The sequence below is a fragment of the Leuciscus leuciscus genome (genome assembly GCF_965113295.1).
Source record: "Leuciscus leuciscus genome assembly, chromosome: 11".
NCBI lineage: Eukaryota > Metazoa > Chordata > Actinopteri > Cypriniformes > Leuciscidae > Leuciscus > Leuciscus leuciscus.
This window is the reverse complement of record NC_138735.1, coordinates 19359584-19375558: the sequence shown is the minus strand read 5'-3', so window position 1 is coordinate 19375558 and position 15975 is coordinate 19359584.

Genomic DNA, 15975 nt, shown 5'->3' with positions numbered 1-15975 from the left:
GGAACTACTGGGTGAAAACAGATACTTCCAACATTTTAGCAGGATTCTCATTTTCACTGCTGTTTAAATGCGCAGGATATTAGATTAAGAGCAACAAAGGCTATTTTCATCAGGGGCATGAAAACCCCCGGTCTTGGTTCACATGAGGTTTGGAAAAAGGGGAAAGGGGAATGAGATGAGGGCTTCAGGGGAAGAGCTCAAATTAGATTCACTGAATTCACAAAGTGTGACCCCACCCCCTTACAACTACACACTTAGTACATGCCGCACCTCAAACCCCAAAGCCAGCCCCCCAACCCCCACAATTTCTAAAAGCCTTTGAGGGAGAGAAGTGGCAAACAATCCTATCTAGTGGACTCACTGATCACTGACAAGAAATGTCTCTTATTGTACCAGTAGGTAATGGTCTTTTGTTAATCCAAAACAAGGTTTCCCACATTTTTGTCAGCTAAAACCCCTCTGCCCAAGACTAAAATAAACCCATCTTAGATCTCAAGGGAACTGCGAGTATCTTTCAAAATATAAACTACAACATCTTTTAGAAAATGTTAATTTAATGAATTTGTCAGAGTCATAGCCTTGTGAGCAAGCGCTCTGAAATACAGTGAAGCAGTGCTTCGAAAGTCATGAGTTTGAGTCCTCTCTGCTCCCCCAAACATTTCTTTTTACCCTTGCACTGTCATCGAAATAAAGACAAAGACGTCTAAAAAAAAAAAACTCTAAATGAAAAAAAAAAAGACTACTGCATTATCAGAAATTATAAGATCAATAAGTTATGCAACATACATTTCTACATTACTCATCAAAATAATTTAAGCAATTTTCAACTTTTATTATAAGTTGTACAAGATTACTATTTTTTTTAAGTCAGTTTAATGCAATTTAAGTTGAAATGACTTAAACATCCAAGTTGATTGTACTTAATTTAAGGCAGCAACTTTTTTTTATGGTGTAGTACAAAAAAATTTATTCAAATAATTTAACAAAACTCGTCTAAGAAAAAAAGAGATGGTTGGTACGTGAATCCATAGACTAAAAAAAAAAATCCTTAAGGATCTTTGAGCCTACGTGTTTGAGGCCTCTAGAATAGGACACTATGAACTGTTCTTGTGTCAGTTAAGCCTAAAGACCCTGCAGGAGGTCACTTAGGCTGTGCAGAGCAAAACCAAAAAAAGTCCCCCTCCCAACACACAAAAGAGGGACACAGAATTAACCCCTGCAAGGGCCCTCTCCCATCTACAAGCCTAAATGAGCCTCACAGGTGCAGAGAGAACCTTGTGCATGTGTATATCAGCTAGAGGGGGCCTACTTGGTTCATTTATCTCATTCATTATGCTTGGATGAGATTAGAGAGAGAGAGAGAGAGAGAGAGAGAGAGAGAGAGAGAGAGAGAGAGAGAGAGAGAGAGAGAGAGAGAGAGAGAGAGAGAGAGAGAGAGAGAGAGAGAGAGAGAGAGAGAGAGAGAGAGAGAGAGAGAGAGAGAGAGAGAGAGAGAGAGAGACTCTAAACATAAATGACATTTGTGGTGTTGTCTTCCACGGTCTCGAGTGCCAAAAGCGCGCGTGCAATGCAGTCACACTCTGGATCAAAGACTTTATAGAGTCAGCTGCCTAATGCTTTGACCTCAAGCATGCTCTGATCTCAGCAAATAAGCCCATCACTATCCTGAAATATCCACATCTTTATCACCAACGTATATGAAACGGCTAAGCTTAGGTGTCAAACACAGAACACTTCCCAAAGGGAAGACCATTTTCACTTTGGATGCACCAAAACTCAAAAGCTATTCAGAAACATCATTGAATGCCATTCATCAGACTAGGACATCACTCAGATCAAACGGTAAACCAGTAGGCTAATTGCAAACTAATTGCACCGCTTTGATTTCCCAGACAACTGTCACCATTGTCAGCACCGTTCTTTGAGATTCAACATCAAAGCCGGTTGCTAGTTAACGTAATTATCAGTATACAGACAAATGTCATGTGTCACTGGCTCTAATCAACCAATAACTATGGGGTGGAACCTCAATTATTGAAACTTAAACCAAAGTAATTTCACCCTATTACTACAAAGTGTGTTTACACACTGTCAAAATGACATTAAACCACTATTTGCATATCGGTCTCAATCTTTTTTCTTTTCTTTTTTACAGAGAGCGGAGGGGGATTCATGCCTCACTGGAACCAAATAATTACCAATAACAAACCTGCTAATGTAAGGAAACTTCTCCAGAGAGCTATCACATGTAATAGCAGTTAAACTGCTTAGCTAAGACTTACTTTTATTTCTTGACAAAACATTTCTGTGCTTCAGATCAGGGGAAGCTAACTTCAAGCTAATTGCCCACACATGTCCTAGACTGACCGCTCCGCGGATGGTTCCTTTTGCCAGAAAAATTAAGAGCGTTGTCAAGTACTTTCTTGGACGAAAGTAACTATAAATGCCTCCAGATCCCAAGCAATAACCATTTTCAGCTTTAAGCTGAAACAACTGTCGGAAGAGAGTGTTACTTTAGCTGTTAGGCTACATGGCTGCCATGTGCAATCAGGGAACGAGCGCACAGGCTGCTTATTGACTAACACTTCAAACGGTGTATTGGTTTCATAGGCCCTCATTGCCCATCGAGCTTGAAACCGAATATAGAAGTCATTTCCTCTGTAGTCTTTATCAGAACCATCATCTAGATCCGCAATATGGGCCCCTCAGTCACGTTGGGCCAGAAAACATCTGCATGGTTAAGTACATTAGCATTTCTGAAACATTATTGCAGCCAAGACATGTACAGAAGTTTATAACATGATTTTACTCAACTCACATTGGTAATTCATTAAACTAAATGACCTATTGAAGTTATTTTCTATAAAAGTACGGCTATAAATGGCTATATGCTATAAATTCCAAACCATAACGTACTTTATTATGAAGTAAAGGCAATTAACCTTTATCTCTGCAACATTCTCCCTACCACTTTGCTGTCGGGTTCTGGTTAGGTTGATTCACTTTCAAACCCGGGTTGTCTTGACCATCGTTTTGACGAACGACGACATTGATGTATTGGGTGAAAGGGACAGGCTATTGTCCAGACTGTCCTGGGGTTTGTATGCCCCTAGCATGCTTAGTGGCACTCAAGAATCCCAAGATCCCTTGAACCCCTCAGGCTCTGTCACTGCTCGGCACTCAAGAAACAGTAAAGCACAGTGTGGCATGACAGCATGTGTAAATTATTAGCCCATGGGAGCCCCACATGTAAGAATAAAGCGATACTAATCTTGAATACATAGCAGATGGGAAGCAGCTGCAAGAGAGACAAAGATTCTGCAACATTCTTCCACTGCAGAAAAGGCACCTCAAGCAAGGGTCATTAGTGTGAACCACTATCTCCACTGGAACAGGCTTTGAATTGGTGCATTGTCAGAGTAAAGGGCGGAAGACAGAAATGTATTCCTCCAGGACAAGAAAACTCCCATCCTCTAAGACTCTAGGAATGAGACAACATGAAAACTAGGTCAAATACATAACATTTTTATTTGTCACCATAAACAACAATGAACAGTCGCAAAATCAATGTCATGAAGAATGTGCTGAATTTAAAGGCCAACGATATAGATACCAAGGAATCTTTAAAAAAGAGGCAAGTCTTGCAAGATAAAGCGCATTACATGGTATAATTTAATTTCAGCCCTAAAGTGGGACAGAGTCATTCTAATTAAGCTCACTTGAATGTAAAATGTCTGAAACCAGCACAAACTGAGCACTTATGACAAAAAAGAATTGAGAGACAAGGGGAAAGATAAACCCTTATGTATAACATTTCTGCAGCTTTACTCTTTTTTTTTTATTAAATCACACATTAGCAGGTTATCAGGCCTGACACCAGGCTAATGGAATTTCCTTTATTATTATTTTTCTTTCTGAATTTTCCTGTCCTGCCAACCTTCCTCCACCAGAAAAAAAACTTTTGGCACCTCATGAAAAGTAGGAGTTACAGACCTTCATGCCCATTTTTGTGTCTCAATTTATAGAAATAATATAAATGTATTCATATAGTACTATGATGTAGTATAATACATGTAATTCATTTGTTTACAATGCAAATTTATACTCAAGAGTACAAATTTTGCTTTAGATAAAAGCCAAAAGGCATACATGTAAAAATGAGTAACCTGAAGGCCCGTACACACCGGGACGAATTTTGCGCACGATATTCGCCGACGTTTAACGCCTCGTGACTAAACAAAGGGCGCCAATGTGAGTGTGCACACCGACGTGAAAAACGCCACGCGTAAAAGCGTAATTTTTTTTTAAACGCCTCGGGTTCGTTTTTTTGGTATCCAAAAAACTATCCGACCAATGAGATTGGCGCTTTTGTTCACGTGTCTGGAGCTTCTGAAGTTACAGTAAAACACAACTTGGGGGCGCTCAAACACAAAACGGTCTTGCCGAGCACACATACGTAACAGCGAAGAAGATATACGCCAAGTAGCGTCTACACTGCCCATAGACAGACACTGCCGGGAAGAAATGACGAGGAAGATGTAAGGCAAGATGAATGAGCTGCTGGTCTCGTTGGTGTCGGAATAAAGAACTATATGACAAACGCGACAGCGACTACAAAAATCTTGTTAAAAGAGAACTGTTATGGAGTGGTATTGCAGAGTATAGACTGTTATGGAGTGGTATTGCAGAGTATAGACTGTTATGGAGTGGTATTGTATTTCTGTTTTACATTAAGCGCCATCTAATGTCAGGGAATGAATTTGCATGTTCACTCGGCTCATCGTCAGCGAAAATCGCTTGGGTGTGAACACAAAAAACGCGTTGAAAAACGCTGGCGAATAACGCGCGCCGATATTCGTCCCGGTGTGTACGGGCCTTGACAGTAAAAAAAAAAAAAAAAAAAGGCCAGCTACATTACCTCTTACAGGCCTTAACAACATCCCATTCCTAGACTACATCTGATCCTTAAACAGGTAGAGGAAAAGGTCAGCGCAGAGGTCACTGATGTAAATGGACATCCTGGATTGAACAATTACAGATTCACAATAAAAGGCTTTGATTCTCTGTTGCTAACTCTACTAACTGCAAGCACACTCTCTCCATTTAAAATTGTGGATTCATATGAAAAATGCTTTAGAAAAAGTTCACAAGCATTTGCACGTGTTCTGGATATTTTGCATGAGAGCTTTTTGCATTCACTTATGCAATTAATAGTGAATGAGATGCAATGAATTCCACATTCAACCCAAACATAAGTGCCTTCTGGGTTATTTGGTGAACTTAATTTGAACTTTTACTCACCCCAAAACTGTATAAAATCTGATATTTCTATCTTTAGGGATCACTAGATCCCTAAAGATACTTCCTCTAGCTTTCTCATCCCAGGCAAATAATGCCCTACGTCCGGAAGCATGGTTTAATCCTCTCAGACCCAGAAGTGAAAAGAAGAAACAAGACAGAAAAGGCAAATCCTCATGTGAGGAGGCCCTGTCCGCACTTCGACATCCTCAAATGGCTGGTTGAGTATAATCCCTAAAAGCATGCCGCAAGCAGGTCATTGACAGAGAATTAATGTTTGGTGTGTGTGTGTGTGTGTGTGTGTGTGTGAGGTGGATAGTCATCTAGATAACGGTCACCCCCCGCACAACCTTAGAGGTTGCTTAGGGCAGTGATAAGAAGATTGTAAACGGATGGCTAAATGCTTCTGGACAGCTGAAGAGCAAAAGGACAGTTCAGGACTAAAGTTTAGATAAAAGGTGAAACGTTTGACGACAAACCAAAACTAATGTTTCAATTTTCCAATTAAAGGCCATATTATTTAGTTAAATAGTTGCTGTAAAAAGTGCAAAGAAATGAACTTTAAATTCTCAATTTTTTATTTAAATTCACCATTTAACTTAAAATATTTTTTGTATTTATTGACTTTAGCTGAATAAATATTTAATGTATTTAATTGAAGTAAAATAGTAAAATGAGTAACCAAGTAAATGAAAAGCCATAGTCAAAAAAAAAAAAAAAAAAAAAGAATTACAATAAAAGTAATTTATAAGTTAAATAAATAGTGAAATAAACAAACTTAAGAAATAAAATGCTAGTCATTTTTCTATATTTAAAAAAAGTGTAATTATTGATATATACATATACATATATATATAATATATAATACATAAAAAAGTGCATTTCTTCAATAGACTGTCTAGACAAACTCTCTGCATCAAATATCAACCAGAAGTACCTTTGTTTGGACATGTGACGACATAAATGAATGTTCAGCTACACTGGATATTCCGAATAAGGTCTTTACTTTACATGACCCAAAATTGAAATAAATTACATTGTGATATTGTGATATAATTACAGCAGTTTATCAGTATATGGGCTAAGCATAAATTATTCACAATGCTATAAGTCTTGACATGTAATATATTATGCAGATTTGGACCTCACACACATACAATGCACAAACAATTCATTGTCATACAACTACAAGTGCATTGCTCTTTGTGCAGAACCATGAGTGGTGGGAGAAGACGGAAGTGGCTGTGGCTTTTTAATTCTAATTTCAGCATTCGAGTAGAGGAAGCGACAAGGGTCCGGCGAATTGTGATTGGCATGAGAGTAGGAAGCTCTTTAAATTTAGCCTCTTTTTTTAGAGGAGGAAATAATTACCACGGTGCATTGCCGCTAAACAACAACAGCTCAAGCACTGGGCTTTATCACATCACTATAGTTATTTATAATGTTTAGGAGTCCTCTCTTCTTATGAACATGAGGGAGCATTCGTATGAAAATAGATGCGGTAAGTGCCAGCAAAGCCCTCCAGCAGAATTGCCTTCCACCCCTCTCACAGCGCTCACACCTGGCTGTTTATGAAGGGGCAGTTGAAAGGGGACATTATGGCCCTGTGCTACAATAGAGGACGTCTGTGCCCAGGCCTCTCAGAGAATGGATGCAGCTGCCACGCTGAGAATGACCACGTTTAAAGGTCCTCGTCACAGTGTGTGTGCGTGCCTGTGTGTGAGATAGCATTAAATGATGGTGAGGGGGTTGGTCAACTCAGAATCATGGAAAAATGTGTTTAGTTAAGAAAATGAAAGTACTGGGAACTGCTGATGTCATTCTTCTGAAAATGGTCTAGAAGCATCATGCCTCCTCATTCAAAATAATGGGGCACGTTGATTTGAAACAATTTCCTAACAAATAAATCAGAAATCTCAAAGATATATTACAAATTATTTAAACAAAAAACAACAGAAATAAATATCTATGAATCTTTGATATTTAACTTGCATGTTGTAAATGTCAAGTGTAAATAAAAATTAAACAAATAAATATAATCGAAAATAAAATTAAGATAAACAAAGAAACAAACAAACTTTGGTATATTACTTGCATGTTTTTTGCATTTGGTTTTATTTGTAACATGCAAGTTAAAAAGCAAAGATACCAAAGTTTATTTGTTTATCTTACTTATCTATTAATTTAATGTTATTGATCTTTATTTATAAATTTATTTGTTAAATCTATTTATTACATTATATTTCTTTAAAACATGTTAAATATTGTATTTAATTTTCTTACATGTTTTAAAGAAACACAATTTCAATAAATGTAAATTAAACAAATAATTAAATTAATAGAACACAGAAAAATAAATAGATAAGATAAACAAATAAAAACTTTGGTATTTAATATTTAACTTGCATGTTTTAAATAAACATCTTTATTCATTTGTTTGTTTATTTATTTAAAACAAAGTATTGCAGTAGAAAATAAATCAATATATAAATAGAAAAAAAAAATGCCATCACGGATTTGAAAAAAAAAAAAAAATACATTTTAAAAGGGTAACCAGGGTAAACTGAATTTGAGATTTAAAAAAAAAAATTAAAAAAAATAATATAAAGCCACAAAGATCACTACGGAACATCTAAATGGTCCATTTTCTTTTCTACTAGTCACTTTTACTACCAAATGTGAACTGCAATGCTGTGGCCAGCAGCGGTCATCTTTTAGGACATTGAAACAGATCACATGGGCTTGCCCTACAACAGGTGCAAATTCCAGTAATACCTCTGTGTTTGGGAGTATTGTGCTTTTATCTGAGCCATTCCAGTTGCACATGGCGGATAAACGGCCTTGATTCAGAACTGGTATAACTCTCTCTTCAGTTTCAAAAACACACAAGATTTGTCCGTTTCCCCCATAATAATTCACAGCCTAATGTTAGGACTGCGAGGTCAGGGCTATATTTAGCCTTTGTGCATGTGTGTCCATCTACGAGCAGGAAGCCCACTACATCTTAAAAGGCGCTGGTGGGGCTCTGCTGTCATCTCGGTGCTAATTGGGTGCCCATTTAAACAAAAGGCAATAAACAAGGACCAGAGAGGAACCTCTTGACAGCCATAAAAAAGCCAGTTTGTGAGAGGAATCCTATTCTAATCCCCAAATGACAGCCACTTTCCCCCACAAGCAGCTAAGAAACGAGAGCTTGACATGGATCAGGTTCATCTCAGCAGGACGACTACCGGTACTCGTCATAGAGCGTCCTCTGAAATCAACCATGAATTCGTGCAGATTTGGGAGTTGCATTAACATATGATGTAAAATCTGTTGCAGCCTGAACCACAAATGCATAATGTACCCATAAACGCATAATAAAATCTATTTGCTCCACACTAAATCTTTTATAGTTGTCATAACCATCCGGTATTCTTCATCCAGTTTATTTAATCAACGGTACCCCTCCAGATTTCTCAAAATAATGCACTGTTATTTTAGTATCTTTAATATACTATTAAAGTTTGTTAATATTTTGAATAGGTTTTATATTTTGTGTTTTCATTTAAATTTGAGTTATGTTCGTCTCACTTTTATCAGTTTGTTTTCTTTCTAAAAATACATACATACATATGAGATATAGATATATATATATATATATATATAGTTACTGTAGATCTTATTTCAAATGTAAATTGATGGTTTTAGTTAAATGATAATAACATTGATTAGCACAGCATGCAAAAACAGTGAATGGCAGTGTGACTCTTCCAGCCAGATGGGCAGTCCAAGAAAAACCTCCCGCTAGTGGGTGATCTGGCTTTCGCACCACTGGTGTGAGAGCATTCTTTGGAACAAAACAACTAATAATCTCATTAGGCCACATAATTTCCTCTGGTACACATTCTTTGACCAAATGGCAGAATACAACTTGCAGTCAAAAGAGAGAGAAAAAGAAAAGGGAAGGACAGTGGAAGTGTAAGCTAAAAAAAAAAGAAGAGGTTATACTTTTCAGCTGTGCAAGTGAATGAAATGTAAACAGTGCTTTAGGGAACAGCTTTAGATCTTAGCAAACATTGCTGAGGCTCTCTGTTCCACTTTGTAACCCTACTGGCTGGCAGGGAGCTCAGCCTCTTGTCAAGCACCAATCTTTTGTAGTGCTCCCCTGACACTCAGCCAAGCTTCTTTCTCAGGATGTGCTTGCATATGCATGAAGGAAGGACCCGCCGGCCGGCCGCACCCCCGCCACTAGAAGCCAAAACTCTGCACTCTATCCTGGACAGAAGTACATTTCATTGCCTTATTAGCAGTTCCTGAGCTCCTCACATGATAATTTGAAGAATAGTTCTCAACATCAAACCCAGAATCATCCCCATCCACTGTCTTGGAACGCCTACTCACATTTCAGACCAGAAAACAAGAGAAGTAAATAAAAGAATACTTGTTATACAAGCCCACTTCCTCTTAAAAGAGATCTTGATGGCCTGTGTTCTCTGCAAAACAGTGAAAACAGATCAATCTAGTTTATTCACCCCTCCTTTCCTCTCCTGCCGACTATCATCCTTGTTTACTTTCTTTCTCAGTTATAGATAGCAGCCAGCCAGAACGCTTGATTTCCAGGTGATTTCCTCCAGCCGATGTGGAGTGCTGATTCAGATCCTGCATGTTTAGACAGTGCCGAGGACTGAATGGAGACTGGGGATATAGTCCAGACCTTAATTGGCAATGGTTTGCTCCATGACAAAAAACTAAAATTCCCCTTCTCTCTATACTGGCCATTGATACACCACATGATTAGTTAGAAAAATCATCATGTCATCATTTACTCACCCTAATTTTGATCCAAACCTGTATGACTTTCTTTTTTCCTGTGGAACCCAAAAGAAAAACATCTTCATCCAAACTGTTTTTTGACCCCTTTGATTTTCATTGTATGGACAAAAACAGCAGAAATATTATTCAGAACATCTTTTGTGTTCCACAGAAGAAAGGTTCAGAAAAACAGTAAATTAGCATTTTCATTTTGGGCAAACTATTCCTTTAGTCTAAAAGCAGGATGGCCATCATCTGCAATTCTTTGTCAATCCCAACATGGGATTTCAGAGCACTGAGGTCACAAATCCAAAGAGACTTTACACATTAAACAATTAAAACGAACTACAAGTCTCTCTCACTCATACAGTTAGAGAAGATTTGCTGTGCTGTCTTATCCTTTTCTAATCATTCAGCAGTCATTTGGTGAACTTTAATTGAACTTTAACTTACTGAAGAGTGTCTGTGTTGGGTAAGTTTCCAGTGACACAATGCCAATTTAGGCCTGTGCTGTCTCCATGCCTTCATTCAGGCCTAGGTAATGGTTTCTTCCATGACAAAATAATAAAATTCCCCTTCTCTCCACATTGGACATTGATACACCACAGAATTAAGAGAAAAACATTTTGAAATCCATCAACTGCGGCTTGTTGTCCATCCTAGTCATGGAACCTGAGATTTGTGTTTATGCTGTGCTCTGCTAAGGATGGAAAAAGGGCATCAGTATTCATCTTCATGGCAACTAAACCCTGAAAAGGTTGATCCATTTGAGAAGTTTGTCTCTTAAAAAGAAAAAAGAAAAATGAAGAACTGCTTCCCTCTTATCCTTTGATCACCTGTAAGAGCACCCAAAAAATCACAAACTCAATTCAAAAGTCAAGAAAAGCTTGGTATTTCATTCTTACACAAGCCTTTTGACCTGCGTGAGATGAGTGCAAAAGCATCTGGAAATGTCCTGCATGACCTTCAGGTCATAGCACCGCTAGCACTGTTAGGCATCATCAAGCAGGTTTACATCTTCAGAGCTGCTTTTTCACAGAACACACACCAAGGCTCCCACAAGGGTTAATAAGTTGTTGAAGCCAAGAATAAGATTTTCTTTGCCACCCACGTGGATCAGAATTCTAAGCTAAGACAACAATATGACTCTTAGCCCTTTCATATCTCAGTATAATGCAGCTCATACTTTTTGTACCTTACATCCTGTTTGCTGAAGACTACAGAAAGACTCACCCATCCCTGTGAATTCATCAGTTTAAGTTCTCATCTTTTCTGTTATTGCAACATATCAGTTACTGTAATTACACTGAACACTGTGTACTCGACAATATTTCCCCCCAGTAGCATAAAGTACTAGCTGTTCCTCTTGATTCTACACGCACATGCAATACAAAATAATATAATGGAAACAAGGATAAATTAAACATTTAAATGTACACCGACTTAAGATTAAAATGCACATAAAAGAAAAGATCCTGAAATTATACATAAAAAAAGAAAAACGATTAAAATCACATTTTACTCAGAAGTTGTAATACAGCAGGTAAACCTAATTGAACTAGATATTTTAGGGCATTATAAAAACTTAGATTGAGTTCAATAGTCTCACTAATGGTCTCTACTTGGTTTTGCCCATTTGAATGTGTTCACTAAAATGTTTCATACTTAGCAAAATTTTAATCTGGAATCATTGTCAGATTAGTGAATGAATTGTTCTTTTGCATCTTTTAATTGAATCCGATGAACCGGTTCACCTAACCATTGTGAATTATTTATTCATGAATTGGACTCAAAGTAATTGTATACAGTCAAATAATCCTCAATTAACCCACAAACTTAAAGAACAGTGACAATGCAAAAATGCATGCATGCTGGCAAATCTTAAGCAAATAATCTACATTGTTCAATATGAAATCAGTCAGACAGCTTTTATGCTAGTTGGCACATTTGAGGGAATAATGTTGGTCTAACATGTTATGTAGATTGAAAGCAATTCAAAGTCTATTTGTGCTTCAAAAAGCCCGGTATGCTGGATTAATATAACTACTTTATTTCAGCAGCTGCATGAGACATTTGACCAAATATACTGCTTATATTAAACTCAGTACATGTAAATGCCATTCTGTTTATTAATTCAAGCTGTGAGTGCACCGTGGGATTCAGGTTTTTATGAAAGGTTTAGATTCACAGGTTGTGTACACAGTCGATAACACTCTGATTTACCAAGTGTTTTCCTAAGCAGCCATGTAATCCTCTCTACATCAGCCGTGTGGCTCAGCAAAGCCTCTGCAGTCGAGTAACTCTAAAAGCCAGTGGATCCCTCTTGCTTATGGAATCAGATGTGAAGTAGCCATGGCACTAGACAACCCCTCCCAAACATTTTTTTTAAAATGACATTTCAAAGAGGAATATACATCTAAATGGCACATTAGTGACCACCCAGATTTTAGACTGGATTACTTGTGTGAACGTATCCTTGTAGGACCCAAACAATTCCCTTCACTCTCAGTTAAAACCAGAGCCAGCTGGCTTCACATCACCACACTGCCAAGACCGTATGGCGCTGACAGCAGGCCAAGTTCCACACTAGCGTTTCTCCTTCAACCCTTTTAAACAACACAACCTTATGGAGAAAATCATCTCCAAACACCTTGCCAACATTGTCCCCAGCCAACGCGATCCAGACCAAATACTGGATCCAACTTCCTGCTCCTACGTCATCCATTTGCAAGCGTGAGGCCTTTCCTGTGATTTGGATCTCCCATGAAGAGTCCTATGCAGTTTTATGCCAAAGCATGAACCAGTCGAACTGAGACATGCGTTGAACTGCTGTTGACTGAAAAGGCCAATATACTCAACCCTTCACAGGCTTTAGCGTTGTCTAAAAAAAAAAAAAAAAGCACAAGAACGTGGTGGGGCTGCATCCAAGCCAAGCTGGTGAACTCAATTGTCATGTGCATGCAACATTAAACAAGGGGGACATCTGGAAAGGAGTATAATGATCATTAATAGAGCTATAAGTAGAACTGCATGTGCCCTCGAAATGGTGCAGAGCCCAAACAAGGTGTTTTGCATAGCGCGGTGGCGTCTCAGTGCCATTTTTTTGTTCTCCAATAAAAGTCAGTGGGTTTTTATTATAGAATGAGATCAGCGGAGATGTGAAACGAGCAGTTGCCCTTTGACCTTGCATGTGTGTAGCAACATATGCTCTTAGATAAGTCAAGTTGGTGTGAACTCTCACATCCATCTAGGCTCTTATCTGTCAAGGCTTAGCTTTACATTGCAGCTGAGTCTGAACAAAGACAAATATGCTCAGTTATGGCTCAACGAAAAGGTCTGCGTAATTGCCTAAAAACAATAAAAAAAACCTTGTCATTTACTTTTATTCATTATGCTCACATTTTTCTAAACCTGTATGATTGATAAAATGCCTCCTTGTCCATACATTGCATGTCAAAGGGACCCAATTTCATTTTTAACCCTATTGACTTCCATTGAATGTACAAAGATATTCTTTAAAAGATCTTTTATTTTCCACAGAATGACCTTTTTTTCACCATTCCTTAAGTGTAGAGAACATTGGAAATATGGGTGGATTTAAATGGAAGTAATGAAAAAGCTTAACTTATCCTTCATGTTAGATGTGATCTCACTTGGAGACTAGGCTATCTTACCATTCAATACCACCTCAGGACACCAGCTTCATCTTCAGGACTTGACCATACAAACTAATGATAGTTATTTTCTTCTCTGCAGTCGACAGAGTTTAACCAATACTTTAAAGGGATAGTTCGGTTTTATCATCACTTACTCACCCTCAAGTTGTTCCAACCCTGTATGAGTTTCTTTCTTCTGTTGAACACAAAAGAAGATATTTTGAAGAATGTTTCTAATCAGACATTTGACGGTAGCCATTGACTTCCATAGTAGGAAAAACATTATATGGAAGTCAATGGCTACTGTCAACTTTCTGGTTACCAATTCTTTAAAATATATTTTGTGTTCAACAGAATAAACTCATACAGGTTTGGAACAACGTGAGGGTAAGTAAATTATGACAGAACTTTAATTTTTGGGTGAACTATCCCTTTAAACTGCCTCCCTTGTTTTGTGTTTGCTCCTTGCTTGAAGCCATAAGACGTATTAAAATGCATGAGGTTCTCTTTGCCATTTAAAACAGAGCTGATTCTGCTCGCAAAGACCACGATTGCACACACATGGCAACGAGTGGACCCCCAGAGACTGAATGTCATTGTTTATGACTGGGAAAGCAAAATATCCTCTGGCGGTATTTGGCTAGGGACCTGCAGTGCTGACCTAAATGGGGGCATTAACGAGAATTAGCACTTAGGTGACTTACAGAAACAACCCCAGACTTGGTTCAGTGAGGGTCACTACAGGTGACGGAGATGGAGACTTGAGCTGTACGGAGAACCGCTGCTTTTTTTTTTTTGAAAAAGAAAAGAAAAAAGGTTTGCTCTGTTCAACAGACCATACAGAATGAACATTTAGGCAAAGCCAAGGGTAAACAGAGAAGAATCTCCTCATCGGGAATGCCAGAACAAATGAAGGACAAAGAGCCTTCTGAAAAAGGAAGACACACATAGCCTTCTCATCATGTTCTTGCCCCTTTGTTGGTCCAAGTACTAAAGCTGTTGGGTCAAAACTAAATGTATTTAACCTCTGGAGAGGTCAGATGAGTTTTTCCTCAACATTCCCAACAAGGTTTTGACAGCAAGACACCTAAAAAGCATTACCGCCCGTTAGTTTCCATTATTTCAGTTATTTACTTTGTGAAAAATAAATTTGAGGTATTCATTTCAGTATCAATGTAAAGAAGTTTTTGGTAATGAAGCAACAGGATGCCTGCAAATTCTCCTGGTTTGGCTCCAGAGTTCTTGGACCTAATCAAGAAATCAACACATACCAGTCATAATTTACAAGTTTGTTCTGGCCACTGGTTGTCAGTAGGAAAAGCAAAGAGATCTAGAGATGACTGAATCTCAGTTTAAAGAGAAAATAACCTCAGGGACAACAGTTTAAAAGGGAGGGGTCTTGTTCATGAGAAGGAAATGGGAATAAGTGTTAAGAACAGTTACTTGCGTGCTTCATATTGCTACATTTTAGTAACAGTGACCTTTAACAGCAAACCACCGACACTGGTTCTCACGCACACATACACAAACTTAATTCTCTCACACCACGACACGACTTCATCCATCAGTTGGTGCACAGATGTGCGATTTCCCACCATGTGTATTTTAGTAAACAGTACAATAAATAGCAGCCTCGAATTGGCACAAAGTCTGGTTCAAATCATTGAGAGGTGGCCGAGCTTGTCTTCTCTAGAGATTTAGATGGTATCAAGCTAAACGAACTAGCATGGAAAACCCTCTGTGGGCCACATCAATCCTCTTTCGGCCCTCTTGCAGTCTGGGACAGCAGCGGTCTGGAGGTGTTGTGGGCTCAAGCTATGAAGTGTGAAAGGAAAAAGGATGTCAAACAGACAAGGTCTTCATTAATCAACCCCTCCTCAACGCCTGTCTAGAAGGCTTGTTGATAGTATGCTGCGTAAAAAAAGACCACTATTTTTAACAGAACGTCACACGGAGCTCATATTTTCCAACATACCATTAGTCTGTCAAAGCCGCAACTTAGCCATTGTTATTTCTAAAGGAGGCTGTCAGGAGAAGTTCTACATTGTTATGATCTCATGCATGTCTGCTTTGAGCCCATTTTCAGCTCCTGCCATGTACACGGAAGAAAAGATAAATAAATTAATTTGAGAAAATCATACTTTTTGTAAATTATAAATAAATTAAATAGAAAAACATAAATTATTTGTAATTATAAATAGTCAGTTAATAAAATAAAATGTATAGA